Here is a 15971-nt window from a genome sequence, read left to right as displayed (position 1 = left end):
TCAGTGAATGATGAGTTTGGAATTATCAATTGCCAACAGCTACAGACAATAATATGTTTCCAACTACTGCTGCACCGTGAACTGAAGATTTTGGTCAATACTGATACAAAGTGGAGCTTCTTTCCGTCCCTCTTTCACAAAGCTTAACCAAAGAGTCTTATTACTAATAGGACAGAAATCTTCAGACAGAATTAAAAGTCCGTGCCCAATTTACTTTTCAAAAGTTTGAGGACATTATTGAATAAAACAGTTCTCTCATCTTTTGCTCTTTATTGTTTCAATGGATCTTCCAGTGGAATTTGAGGTGAGATAAGAGTAAACTCCCTTTCCATCGAAGCAGGACTTGACGGATGGTAACATCAAGGACCCTGACCACATTATGACAAATCCGAATTAGAGAATATTCTGCACTAGTAATGGGAATAGTGAGAAAAAAAAACAACTTTAGCAAGTTATCTTCCAAGTTACATGTCATTCTGTCTCGGGACTAATTTGTTGTTAATTCACTATCAGTTGTTACAAACATGTTGAAATGTCCCTAAAAACATGTTGAAATGTGTGTATGTGCATCACTTGGAGAGAAGAGATTCATTCAGACAGCTCTCTGTCACCTTCTGCAGAATGATCTGGTTTGTCAAATACAATCTTCCAATGCTAGTGCGTTCAAAACTCATGGATGAAAATGTCTTGTATAAATATGCCAAGATATTTTATGTTTCATAAAGTTTGAGAACTTGCTAGATGAGTGCGACCCCTGTGACATCAGGAAAAGACATGACATTGAGGTAATGTGGATCGGGGTTTTTACTTCAATCGATTACTCTCAGATGGTTGATAATGCGACATCAGGGCCATTGATTTCAACATTTTCATGGCGAATTATGAGAGTCCATGACGTTATCGATTTTGAGAACTTTGTCAAAAACAATTTTTAAAAAAAATTTACATTCAAATACTTCACCAAATGCTTGAGAGCTTCACCATCTCCTTTCAGGTCATATATATATATATATCCAGTCCAAAAGAAAAAAGACAGTTGAAAGCGCAGGAAAACCTTAGCACATCTGATAGCATCTGAGCAGCGAGAAACAGCATTTACGTTTTGAGACCAATATGAGCTTTTCAGAACAGAGTCACATCAGACACAATATGCCAATTCTGCTTCACTCTTCGATCCTGACTCATCTGATGCATTTCGCCACCATTTTCTGTTTGCATTTCAGATTTCCATGTTCCCCAGTATTCCTTGTCACAGTAACGAAGTTGGGATCATGGCACGGTGGCACGGTGGATTAAGGGTTAGCGCTGCTGTCTTATAGCATTATGGGCCTTGGTAAAATTGTATCCTTAGTCCAGTACATGTATTGAGCTAAAGTTGTTTTTTTTTCTCACTATTCCCATTACTAGTGCAGAATATTCTCTAATTGGATTTGTCATAATGTGGTCAGGGTCCTTGATGTTACCATCCGTCAAGTCCAGCTTCGATGGAAAGGGAGGTGGCAGGATAGCCATAGGAGATACGTGGATAGGGTAGCAGGTGGTTCTGGGTGCAGTGCTCTTCAGAGGTCAGTGTAGGCTCGATGGGCCGAATATCTCACTATCACAATTTAGGATTCCACGTGAAAATTACAACAAAGGCGGCAGTTACTGAGACCATCATCTCTGCACCAGCTCGGAATAAGTTATTTCTTGACTTTGTTGTTCTGTATTCTCACATGGCTCTGTGCATTGTGTTCTCTGTGTCTGTGTTTTTAATTCCGAATATCCTATGCATATATTCTTAACCTTATCGATTTCTATATCCAGTGATTAAAGTTTATACATAACATACTCTTCTCTCCTTTTAAACTTATCCTGTTTGGTTCAGATTGCGTTACGTCATATCTGGCAGAAAGAGAGAAGGTGACTGGGGCGATATCTCCACAGCCACTGTTCGCATTTCTTTCTGTCTCCTAGTTAATGGTATATCCACTCTGTCCCTCACACATGAATCCATGGTTTTTAATGCCAAGTTTGACTTTGGTCTGAAGTCAAGCAAAGTCAATTATAGTTTTACAGCAGTAAGATGCTTACAAATTTTTCAAAAATGTATCGTGACCGTTGTGTTGATATTACAACGTGGCCTTCTGAGGGCAATGAGAGGAACGTCCAGACAAATACAAGCTCCTTCTGAAATGCCAGGGCAACTCTGCCATTTGACAATCTTTTGGTTGGCATTTGTCACAGCGGAGGAGAGAACAGCACAGTAACAACAACTTGAATGTGTGATTTTTAGGGAGGCAAGCGGTTACAGCATTGTATATGGACAACATTCTGAATGATAAGAGATTAACTCAATAGTTATTGATATTGACATCCAATCGAGTCCAGTTGTTAATGTGAGCTCTAAGTTCTGTAGTTAATGAGTTAACTGGGACTGTTTGTTCAGAGACTGTGATTGATGTTAGCCTCCATGGATCCTAACTGTGTCACTGGAGGGTTTCTCTCTCCGATTAGTACGGGGCTTCATTCAATGTGTTATGCCATTGTAGCAAGAGATGCATCAACTCCGTCATGAACAGAGTTCAGCAGCTCCAGAGACAGGGCAAGGAGAGATAAGAATCTGAGAAGGTTCGACTGGAATGCTCCAACAATCGATCAGAATCTGAGAACAATGGACTGGAATGTTGAATCAATGGATCCGAATCTGAGAACAATGGACTGGAATGTTACAATTACGCACAGGCGTTTCGCTGAAGGTCTTTACTGGTTCCACAGATCTAAGTCAGATTTACCAAGAAAGGTACTATGTGTACTCTTGATGATTCAGGCAGGTTATTATCCAGTCCTCGCTATTATTGGTGTTCCTGGTAAGTCCCTCTAATTCTGCTCATTTATTAATTACAGAAACCATGTTGATTTTTTTCTGTTTTGTATATCTCATAAATATATAAACTATTGTATTTCGTTTCATTGTAACCTCCATTCATTATCTGCATAATTCAGAACATTTCCTCACAAATAACTGAGAACAAGACTGCAAGCACCGTTTTTGTCTTGAACTAAGTTATATATTGAATTATCTTCCATCACCAAACCTGTCCACTACCTGTTTCATCATACCCCGAATCTCCAACTCTGCGTCAGTGTGGTTGCTGAATAAACCATTATCTAAGCCAAGGTGAACATCAGACTTTACAGTTCCGGTTCTCTTCTGGTCACTGATCCAGTTCCACATATTTCAATCACAAACTTGTGCGTGTCTTCAAATTTGCTTCATAATGGGGACAATGTATCAGAGTAGGAAAGTCGCTGGATGGATAAATCAGAACCACAGGTCATTTCACGAAAGATACTGTTTTAAGTCCTCCCACAGCTGGTAGCAGAACTTAAATTCAAATAATAAGAACCGAAGTTTAAAAAAAAACAAATTGCACGAACTGTGTCCATAAAATCACCAGTATTTTGTCCAGTAACATATCCGTTTTACTGATATCCTTTGGTAATGAAATATGACATTGATACCGAGTTTGGATTAAGAGTGACTTCATACCCATAACAATGTGCTTGGTTCTATACTGCCTTGTGGAACGATCACAGTCAACGGAAATTAGTGATGGTCATCAAATGCTGCCCTTGCTGAAATCCCGTAAAGTAACAAAATAAAGGGTAAACCAAACAAAGAAAGATACAGGAGATCTGAAACAGAAAGAAGCAGAGTGCTGGGGAAACGGACAGGTTTGGCAGACTCTGTTGACAGATAAACAGAGTTTTGAGTACACTGATCACGGGTCAGGTCTGAAATTATTTGGGAAATAGTGTAATGTGTGTTGGTGGTTTGATCTAATATATGAAGAAATAGAGAGAAAGAAAAAGGAATCAGCAAAGGAATTGTTGATAATTATCTGGGATGGAATTAAAATATGAGATTAATATCACTGATTTCTCACTTTTTCCCATACTCCTGAGTATCATTCCTGAGTCAGGATATGGCCCTGTATAAAGTGAGTTGTGTTCCTTCTGTTTCGATTCCTTTAGTGTGGTCATCTTCTTTTATTCACTAATGGTGCATCAGTGTTATTTCTGAGTCAGTATATGTTTCCCTTTCACAGTTGCCCTTGATAAGGAGTTGGTGAGCTGCTTTCTTGAACCACTGCAGGATGCCAGTGCTTAGCCAGAAATGCAAACTAATGAGAGGATGGTATTTCTAACATGAGCGGGTGTACCATGTACATGAAGATTCTACTTGTTCCTTTTATTGGAATTTCAGAGGAAGTTCACTGGATGGTAATCTTGGATTTGTGTTGTCAGTTGCTCTGATTGTTCAGGGTGATCTGATGGTCTTGTATCCCCACAATGAACAAGGTGTAGGTACTGAAATTACAAATTGTCTGGGTCTGCAGAGACCGCACAGGGAGGGCCAAGGCACTCCATTCTCATTTTAGCTATTTCCCAATGTTGTGTCCTATCCAGGTCCAAAGTGGAGGTCACAGAGCTTTATAACGTCATTCAGCACAACCTGTAGTTCCATACCAGATAGAAGACTGTAGTGACAATACCCAACAAATGTTTTGATTCTAGAACAATCCGAACATGTGCGGGTGATGTATCCAATATGCCACAGTGTCATCCTCTCACGTGTTTGCAACATGACAGAGGCCATCTCTGTTCGAGGTAAAATGTTGGTAGTATCTCCACAGAGGAATCAACAGAAAATCTTTTGGAAATGGGTTGTAGGTTTGCTCGCTGAGCTGTAGGTTTGGTATCCAGACGTTTCATTACCTGGCGAAGTAACATCATCATTGGCGACCGCCAAGTGAAGCAAAGCTATTGTTTCCTGCTTTCTCTTTACATGTTTGTCCTGGATAGGGTTCCTGTGGTTTGTGGTGATGTCATTTCCTGTTCGTTTTCTGAGGAGTTGATAGATGGTATTTAGATCTATGCGTTTGTTTATGGCGTTGTGGTTGGAGTGCCAGGCCTCTAGGAATTCTCTGGCATGTCTTTGCTTAGCCTGTCCCAGGATAGATGTGTTGTCTCAGTCGAAATAGCTTTTTGTTTGATCCGTGTGTAGGGCTAAGAGGGAGAGAGCGTCGTGTATTTTTGTGGCTAGCCGGTGTTCGTGTATCCTGGTGGCTAACTTTCTTCCTGTTTGTCCTACGTAGTGTTTGTGGCAGTTTATGCATGGAATTTTGTAGATGATGTTGGTTTTGTCCATGGGTTGCACTGAGTCTTTTAAGTTTGTTAGCTTTTGTTTGAGAGCGTTGGTGCGTTTTTGTTCTATCAGGATTCCGAGAGGTCTTAGTAGTCTGACTGTCATTTCTGAGACTTCTTTGATGTACGGTAAGGTGGTTAGGTTTTCTGGCTGTGTTACGTCTGCTTGTCGTGGTTTGTTCCTGTGGAATCTGCGGACTGTATTTTTTGAGTATCCGTTCTTTTTGAATACATTGTATAGGTGGTTCTCCTCTGTTTTCCGAAGTTTGTCTGTGCTGCAGTGTGTGGTGGCTCATTGGAATAGTGTTCTGATACAGCTTTGTTTGTGTGTGATGGGATGGTTGCTGGTGTAGTTAAGTAGTTGGTCAGTGTTTATCGGTTTTCTGTACACGCAGGTTTGTAGTTCTCCGTTGTCCTTTCGTTTGACTGTGACGTCCAAGAATGCGAGTTTGCTGTCAGTTTATTCCTCCTGAGTGAACTTTATGCCTGTGAGGGTGTTGATGATGCTACATGTCTCTTCTATCGTGTTTCCTTTTGTGATGACAAAGTGTCATCTACGTAGCGGATCCAGATTTTTGGTTTGATGGTTGGTAGGGCTGTTTGTTCTAGTCTTTTGGAAATTTTACAGAACAGGGTGACTGGCAAAAGTGAGGAACTTCAAAAAACTAGAGATGTGAAAGTTTATGTATTGGAAAAGTTCATGGTAATGAAGGTAGGTAAGCTGCTGGACAAGATGAGTGATGAATTTAGAGGGCTACAGAGATAGTGTTGGAGAGTTGAGCTCGATGGATAACACTTTTTGGACCTGGTAGAGACCCTCTTATCTAACATTTTGGTAGGGTTATTAGCTTCAATCTTGAGGGTGCTCAATGATCTCCTTCTGCACTGCCAATTACTTAATTCTATGAGGGAAGAAAAACTTCATCAAAACACTTTAGATGATGGAAAAGCATCCTGCAAACTGCAAGGTAACCTGTCTGAACGCAAAGTGGAAAAACAGAAAAACAACAGATCGATAACTTGATGTCGGGTATGAGGAAAATATTCGCATCTTTTTGTAATTAACGATATCCAGACCCTTGGGGAATAATGATATGATTTAGCAGAGTCAGCCGAGATTCATGACCGGGAAAATATTTTTGCTAAAATACTGGAGTTTATAGAGGATGTTGGTTGTGTCATCGACGAATGAGAAGCAGTGAGAGTGGTGAATTTTAATCTGAGAAGATATTTTCACATGGTTGTGCAGAGATGAGTGAAGAAAGTAACACTGGAGGGTAAGGGGGAATATACTAAATGCATTTAGAATTGAATGATGGAGAGAATACTGACAGCAGGGCCCTGTTCTGTTCTGAAGGCTACTACTCATTGGTATTGCATGCATGAGTCGTTGAAACGCCACTATTCACAACTCAAATAAATGATTTGAACAACAAATGATGTGACCATCGTATACAGTCCTTTTCATTTTGTATTTCTTCGAAGGTGAGAAGTAGGGAAGCGTTTTTCTCGAAACAGACCTTGATGCCCTTGGTTATAAGTCACTAACAGAATTCATGCAGACCATCCATGAATCAGTACAATGAATTGCATGCTATCTTTCATTACAAAATGACACCCTCGTACAGCTGTAGAGAGTTCCTGAAGCAGTATTTGGGGTATTCTGGACAGAGGTTCTCTCCTTTATAAGCAAAAGTCTCCACATCACAGAGACAGTGCAAAGGATTTTCACCAGACTAATCCATGGGTTGATGGTACTATCAGGAGAATGTGAAGGAAATAAGTATTCAATTTGTAGCACTCTGACAGAATAAGAGATGATGGTATTAAATGTTGGAGATTATGGACTAACATTCATTATATGGAGTGAAAGACATTGATAGCAGAAGAAATTGCATTTTCGCGATAATGCCTTGCCTGATGGTTTAAGTATCTCTGTGGGGCCCCCATATTAGGCGAGACAGAGCTCCAGGCTCTGAATACATTCTCACTATCTCAATGTGCAGTTGGCTTGTGACCCTTCACTGAACATCATGTTGTTCATAAATCTGTCAGCTGGCAAAATGCCTTATTGCTGAAAGAGGTAGCAAGTCCTACCAGCTTCTGACCTCCAAACAGAGCACTAGCCTGTCTTATTGGAGATGGAAGTTGCTACTTGAAGACTCTGCACATAACACTAACTCACCATCAGCAAACCACGATAAAGTACCACGTGTGTACCATTAACACTGGAGCCAGGAGGAACAACGTGGAGCAGTCTGTCCCTCTAGTCTTTGCTTCGTGTTTTGTCATGTTGGGGCGTTGATATCATCCTCCTCAAAGTTTGGGAGAAGATTTGTAGCTTGGGTGCTCGTTGTTGTGGTTCTGTTCGTCGAGCTGGGAATTTGTCTTGCAAACGTTTCGTCCCCTGTCCAGGTGACATCCTCAGTGCTTGGGAGCCTCCTGTGAAGCGCTTCTGTGCTGTTTCTTCCGGTATTTATAGTGGCCTGTCTCTGCCGCTTCCGGTTGTCAGTTCCAACTGTCCGCAGTCGTGGCCGGTATATTGGGTCCACGTCGATGTGTTTGTTGATAGAGTCTGTGGATGAGTGTCATGCCTCTTGGAATTCGCTGGCTGTTCTCTGTTTGGCTTGCCCAATAATGGTAGTGTTGTCCAAGTCGAATTCATGTTGTTTGTCATCTGCGTGTGTGGCTATCCTTAGTATATGATTTCGACTGGGACAACACTACTATTATAGAGCAAGCCAAACAGCGAACAGCCAGGGAATTCCTAGAGGCATGGCACTCATCCACAGACTCTATCAACAAACACATCAACCTGGACCCATTATACCGGCCACGACAGCGGACAGCTGGAACTGACGACCGGAAGCAGCAATGACAGGCCGCTATAGATGCCAGAGGAAAGATCACAGAAGCGCTACACAGGAGGCTCCCAAGCACTGAGGATGTCACCTAGACAGGGGACGAAACGTTTGCAAGTCAAATTCACAGCTCGACGAACAGAACCACAACAATATCATTCTCCCATTTGAGGGTCCTGAAAGACTGAAGCATCTTGATCTAATTGAAGAAGCTTAAGGACATGATTTGGCTACCGCTGGTTTCTGTTTAACAGCTCAACATTTTGACTAGTTTCTTTCTCTTCCTGTTTAAATAGCAGGAGGGAGAGAATGGGCTCTCCCTCTTATCTAATATTTTGGGAGGCTGATTAGCTTCAATCTTGAGGTGCTCAATGATCTCCTTAATTTTTCTGGGGAAATATGCACTGTCTAGCAGTACTATTACATGTATTTTATTCACACTTTAACTGCACAAGCCTGAATGTGGTCCAATCTTGCCGCACGTGAACATACACCACTTCAGGAGATGAGGGGGCCACATTGTTGTGAACATTGTGTAATCTTCAGTGGCCATCCGCACTTCTGATCTTATGATGGGCGTAACACATTGATGAAGCAGTTGAAGATGTTTATGTTGAGTAATCTATCCTGAGGATCGCCTGCAGAAATGTCCCATGACTGAGATGGTAGATGTCCACGAATCTCAAACATTTCCTTCGTGCTCTAAATCACTCCAACCAGTGGGGAAATTATTCCTGGTTGCCATTAAGTTCAATTTTCTTCAAGTTTCTTGATACCAACCTCAGTTAACTCTTGCTTGATATAAGAACCTGACACTCTTCCCTTGTGTGCATATATTATATTCATGTCAATAGGTCACGGTGTACGTGCAGTGATTGCTTCGTTTTTACAGAGGTTATTGACGGACGGGACATCTCCTCTCCAGAGAGTTATGGCAGATCGATCACTAAGAATTTTGGAAGATGGGTATTGATAGATGTTTGACACGTCAGTCAGTTCAGGTGTTGGGGCCAAAAGCTGATCAACCATGATCTGATTGAAGGGAAAGTTAGGCTTTGGTGGCTGAGTGACCTATACCTGCTTCTCTTGTTCTTTCATTCTGTTGTTAGTGGTTTCACTGTTGTTATTTTCCCAGAAGTCCTGTGAAGGAATTTTGCAGTCAGAGAGACCGAACGATTTTATGAGTAATGACTGGGTTCGGCATCAGGCATGTATTCATAGTGAATCTGGGTGTACAACATGGTTAATAAATGGAGACAAGGGGAATTTCTGCAAGAAGAAACGAAACGAGGGGCATATTTCACTGTAATACCTGCTCTTCCGTCAAGAACGTTTTCCGATCCATATTAAACCATGCTTGACAGTGAGCAGGGGCTGAATTTTCTCCGCTTGTTTTTCTGTGCATCAGTTACAAGGAGAAAGTGGTCTTCAACTGCTCCTGTCTAGCAATTTTGTGGAGCTGACTGAAATGAGGTGACGTCGAACTGAGGAGCAGGAGTTGTTCTATGTTCCACCTGTCACAAAGATTGTGGCTGATCAGATTGTGGCTTCACTTTCCCGTCTGTGGTTCATTATATCATCGAGTCACTTTTCCGAAAAACATTTAACTAACGCACAGCTTTGAATAAATGTACACACACCGGTGACATAGACTTGTGGAGAAGAGAAGTCCCATCAAACGGCCTTTTGAGAATTTCTCCTGATTCCTATTCCTCCTGTAATTGGAGAGTCACTGTTTCTTTTTCTAATCCCACTTCTCCATAGATCACAACAATTTCGATATGTGAACAAATGTGTCTTGTGGCAATTGATATCGGTCTCAGACTGGGTCAGGTTCAATGTTACGAGCAAGTCATGCAGATTGTTAAATTTTTTTAAAAATAAGTTCTAAAACAAAGTTACTCGAGCTACGATGGAAAGATAAATGAGAAACAGTTTGGACATCAATAATATGTGCATCAATATTTATTTTTCTGACCACAGAAATGTGCATAATCCTACAAAATATTAGTTCAGAAGAGATTCCTCCAAATAATAATAAATTCCATGACAAAAAGAAAATTGCGATTGTCTCAGTTGTTATTCTACCTCAGAAGTTATTCTGTTCACACAAGCTGCTAGCATTGGGGTGTCTTCCTGGAATAGTTTGATTTAGCTGAATTCCCTTTGCTGCAGGCAGTAGAGATATTCCACTGAATCCTCAACAGGGATCCTACATAAGTGAAAAAGATGTCTGATGGGATTTCGGCTCTCATATGTTGCTGTTACGTGAAAATCAAACTGAACGAAGTACAGTCTCGTTGAAAGTTCCCCTGACTGCATGACTCCATCATTGGTCTCTTCTCAATTTAGGAGTGATTCATAATTTAAAATGAAAATGCATGTTTACATGTGCCTGCATGAATTTATTCACAATAAATGCATGTCTTCAAAGTACCTGTCATAAAATTAATGTATTGTTTTCTTAAAATTGAGTCCTTAGTTTCATTTTCTCATCCATCGGCTTTGCTTCTGATGCACTCTCCTCAGGTTAGATGGTTCAATACGAATATCTTCCACTTTCATACCTGAACTGCCCTAGACTTGTGTAGGCCACGAGGGATGTAGATACGGTTAACACCTAAAGTTATTTTCAGAGGCTATAAACTCGAGGGCATAAATTAAGGTGATAGGAGCAAGATTTTCATGCAGAGGGTAGTGTGCATATGGAAAGAGCTGCCAGAGGAAGTGGTAGCGTTGGATACTTTTGCAAACTTTACGAGGCATCTGGATGGATATATGAATCCGAAGGGTTTAGACGGTTATGTGCCTAATGCGGCAAATGGAATTACATCAGATTGAAATATCTGGTCTGTGCAGATGAGCTGGACTGAATGGACTATTTACTAGCTGTATGACTCTATGCATCAATCAGGCCTTCATTTTAGTAACGAGTAAAGTGCAACATCTTTGAAAAGCTTCTAAATCAATTGCATATTTTTCGAACAGTATTGGGGTTCATAACTACACACAATGCGTCAGTATATAATCGAGGCATTACCATATACAAATGCAATAAAACATCCCCAAGATTATTCCTGATTGCCTTTGTATGAAACTGCATCAATGCATATACTTTCTTAATCACTTCCTAAATCTCCTGACTAAGTTTAAGTGATTCTTGTACTGCAACATACAAATCCCTGAGTACCACAGAATATTACGTTTTCTTTTTCTCCGTTTAAGCATTTTAATATAATTTTTTACGTCCGTCACAGCACGAGTCGTCGTTATATCTTTACTTCCGAAGATTTTCTCACGAACCTCCCCTGTCTTTTTTTGCCCATTGCAGAGTCTCCATATCCAATTAAATGACTATTTTAGTGAATGAACTAATTGAGCTCTAATCGAATAAATCCCCTCATCTACCTCATTGGTATAGATTATAAATAGTTGATAGCCTCACACTGATTCCTGAGGCACTCCATTACGTCACCACTTCACATCACGAAAATAAACATATATCGTGAATATTTCTTCCCTTAGAGTTCACCAGGGCTCACCAGTTGCAGGGCAGCTGAGTTGAAACTTTGGTTTCCCCCCGCCCCACGATACTGTGTAATACAATTCAAGGGCTGAATTATTTCAATCTATTCCTGTGTAAATCCGTCGAGGGTAGAATGGATGAAGGGACCTTCACCTACCACTTCAACAGCCATGATAAGTGCACATGGGTTAGGAGATGCAGTTATTCCTTCAATCCGTCGTGCCTGTTGCATCATTCAGAATGCTCTTTGTTGATATGAATGTGGCTGAACATCCTATTTGTGCTTGTCTTCTTGTTAATCAAAGCCCTCTGGAATCCAACCTTGAATATTTTCAGTCACCCAGTCCTCACAGCATAATGAAAATGAGAACACCACAGATTGCACAATCCTAAAGAGAAAGCAGTATCTCTATCCCAGTCTGAAATGGCAATGCCTTATTCTCAAAGATTGTTTCCTTCAAACCATACACTGCCCGTTTGAAACACAACAATTCGGAACAGATATAGACCATTCAGCCCCTTAAACCTGACCACACTCCCATTAATGCTCTTCACTCAAAAATTTCCAAATTTAGCCTCTACTTAATTCGCAGAAAGACAATTCTGTAAACCATAAATTCGTATGAGAATGAGAAACTGGAGCAGAATTAGACTATTCGATTCATCATTGCTGAAATGTTTCTCCAAGTTATTCACCTGCCTTCTCCGACTGATCATTGATTGCCTATTAATTGTTGTGTACTCTTAGTCTTACCAGATCATAGGGTCTGCTCTTTTATTAGCAAGAAACGACTGATGGTGATTTAACCTGAGGGCCACCAGACTGCAGGTGAGGGAAACGGCGGCGAAGGAGGGTCCTTCATGTGGAACTCAAAACGGAAATGGGAATTGATCCCATACTGTTGCCATCATTCTGCTCTTAAAACAATTCAGCCAACTGAACTAAATTAATTCTCTGCCTATTGGAATTATATATATATATATATATATATAGAGAGAGAGAGAGAGAGAGAGAGAGAGAGAAACATATTTCTATCTATATTTATATATACATACATATACCCTGTGTGTTTGGGGGTGCGTAATGGGGGTGGGGGGGGGGTTGATGTGTTTGTGTGTCTGCGCCCATATCTGTGTGTATCTCTTAGTGCATGTGTTCTGTGTATTCGTGTCAGTGTCTCTGCTTGTGTGTATTTCTGTCAACATCTCTGCAGTCTTGTTTTCTTAGTAATTCCATTAAAATTGGAATCAAAGTCTCCCACCTGTCTCTCTGTCTGTCCGTTTTTTAATATATTCATACAACAGTACACTCAGCTGGCGACCCCACACGATTGCATGAGTGGCAGTTTTTTCTTCGAGAAGACACCAAATGATGTGAATCTCAAACGTTGAACAGTTGTTTGGTTTTCCAAACAGTATATTTGGAAGCACAGAGCAGTTTTGCCGATAGTAAGCGATGTTGTTCCTGCGATATTCTGACCACTATTGAGCCTTTTTTCAGACTTTTCAATTCTTTCTCGTACAATGTTTAAGCATTAGAAAACATTGCAAGTTACTGAGTGTGCAATAAATTATCTCATCCCCTGAAAAAATGGTTCAGTCGGAGGTGCACAGTTCTATTCTGACAGTCCCAAGTCTATTTGCAATTCTTCCGTATGTGCGTGTGTTTGTGCACGCGCACGTGCTGTCAGGTTGGATGGTGCTGTTACCTGCAATCCTCCCAGTCTGCACCCCAGACTGAATCATTAAGGCCTATCACCCTCTGCCCCTGCCTCTGTGTGCGACGTTGAATCTCTTGTGGCATCCCTGAGACTGCCAGACCTGCATCCACACACAGACTCACGCAGAGACAAATACACACATAAATGTACCTACACTTAAACACATTGATACAGATGCACAAACAGTAATACAGAAACACAGGCATACACAATAATGCCTTGACATTTATACCGACGTAGGGAATCTGTAAGTATATCTTTTGATCTTTGGTTGTTTTCTCACTATTTCACTCGCTGTACCGTGGTTTCTCAGCATTACTATTACTCAGATGTTTGAGTTTGTCAGTCTGTCTGTTGTTTTGCGTGGAGCACGATGTAGTACAATTTCCATGCTTGCAGATATGTGACAGATGAGGATCAAAGTAGAGCAATGGAAGGTGGTGCACTTTGGTAGGAATGACTTTGAACGACAACATAAAACAAACTGTATCTTTTTCGACGGGATCCAAGAGCAAAGGGTCTTGGGTTTATATGAGCACAGATTATTGGAGATGCCAGGACAGTTAGGGAGAGCAGTAAATACCACAGATTCGATTTCAGTTTCTGAGCTGTTTACAGTAGGGTGCGCAACAGAGTTACACCATGCTTCCTTCTTGGGAGGTTTTGGGGACAATGTGTTTTGAGCACACCCTCGTACCCACTGAGACAGTGGCGATTCCATTTGTACGAACTAGACACACAAGGTAGATGGCATCAGGGCCACACCTTCTGAGGTATGCCGTGGGTAAACGGAACTGCCCGTGGGTTTAAAGTGAGAATTCTCCCTCAATGAACATTGCTTCTGACTCACTCTTAGGGCGTGGATATCGCCGAATTTCCACACGAGGCATCCTAATCCTCTCCAAATTGTACCAGGGTCCCCTCCACATGGTGGCAGGAAGGAGGTGAGGACACAGATATCTGGCACTCCTACACTTGGCTTGGCACTTTCCGTCTTATTCCATGCTTCTTATCCTGGAATGGGAGATAGGAAAGGAGGGAGTGAGGGTGGGAGTGGGTGGCCGTGCTGTTTGTGTTGGCATATGAATTGGCACAGTGACGGTACATAGTCAATCCGCAGTGTTGAATCCATGCAGTATTATTAATGTGGGAGGATAGCAGAAGGTTTTTGGGGGATTGAAGAGAAAGAGAGTAAAAGAGAGAGAGATAGGAAAGATGCTGTGTGCAATGGAGAGTGGTGGAGAATGAGTTGTTCACGGGGCAGGTGCTATAACAGATATACAGTGAGCATGAGGGAGCAGCGCGAATACGGTGAAGGTCGTTGATGCTTGCCTTGTATTGCTGGGCATTTCTTCAGACTGCAGATACTGCACTAGGCTGGGTGGAAAGCTCAGACCATGCTTGGTGGGTCTTGTGGTGTGGCCCCCTCTGGGAAGAGAATGGTCCTCTTCTATACTAGCCCATCCACCAGGATTTCTGTGCCCCCGTCGACAAAACGTTGTGTAATTTCTGCTTATCTGGAATGCTCACGGTAAACTGTGCAGTATAGCTCCCAACTGAGAAACCTCCATTGTCCTTTTAAGAATAACGCTCGTGCCAGGGATTGCGGGATATCCAGGAGCATCCAGGAGATGGTGAGAGTCACCAACCATTATGGGTGGGAGAATTGAACTGTCATTGAATGAGAAAGACACCATGGAGTGGGGTATGTAGTTACTGAAATGAGTTCGAAAGGAAACTAGCGAGGCCTCCTGCAGACGATTCCCTGTAACACTCAATGAAAATGTGACTGAGACAAAGTATTGTTAGATTCAGCGCAAAGAAACTTAGACTTTGCTGAGCCCATCCCCCGTTTCAAAGCTGCAGCTGCTTGACCATTACTCGCTATCATGGAGAAGTAGCTAAACGTGACTTACCTTTGGAGGGGCACTATTTGTGGCAAGTCATCATAAATTTATGAGTTTTAAAATAGAGGTGAAAACGGACGAACTAGATCTAAAAGGTCAAGTTCGAAATTGGAGGAAGGTCAAACTTGATGATATTAGGCACGAACTTTGAAAATACGATTGGACCTTATAGTGGCAGGTAAGTGGCCAGCTGGGAAGAGGGACGCCTACAAAAACGAGCTGTCAAGAGTTCCGAGTCAGTATGCTCCTGTTAGTGTGAAGGGTAAAGGTGGGAGGTGTGAGAAATGCCGGATGACTCGAGAAGTTGAGGTTCTGTTCTTGGATAAGTGGGAATCATATGTCAGATATAGACAACTGGAATCCAGTTTTTTTCAATGTTCAGTAACGGGATGAAGGTGTCATTGGGTAGGCAGAATTTATTGGCCATCTCTAATTTCCCATAGGGCAGTTCGAGTTAAACAAATTGCTGTGTGTCTGGAGTCACATGTAGACCAGACGAGGTAAGTATCGCAGTTTGCTTCCTTAAAGGACATTCGTGTATCTGATGGATGTTCCAAACAATTGAAAATAGATTAATCATCGTCATTAGACTCTTAATTCCAGATTTAAAGTGAATCGCCACAAGAGTCTAAAGGCAGTCGGAATGCACCTCAGAAGGAAATCAGGAGGGCAAACAGGGTACATGAGGTAGCTATGGCAAGTAAAGCTAAGGAGAATCCAAAGGCATTCTAGAAATGCGTTAAGGAGAAAATAGCAACTAGGGAGA

This window comes from Chiloscyllium punctatum, chromosome 34 (genome assembly GCF_047496795.1).
Source record: "Chiloscyllium punctatum isolate Juve2018m chromosome 34, sChiPun1.3, whole genome shotgun sequence".
NCBI classification, from domain to species: domain Eukaryota; kingdom Metazoa; phylum Chordata; class Chondrichthyes; order Orectolobiformes; family Hemiscylliidae; genus Chiloscyllium; species Chiloscyllium punctatum.
The sequence above is the reverse complement of the archived record's forward strand: the minus strand, read 5'-3'. Positions refer to the sequence as shown.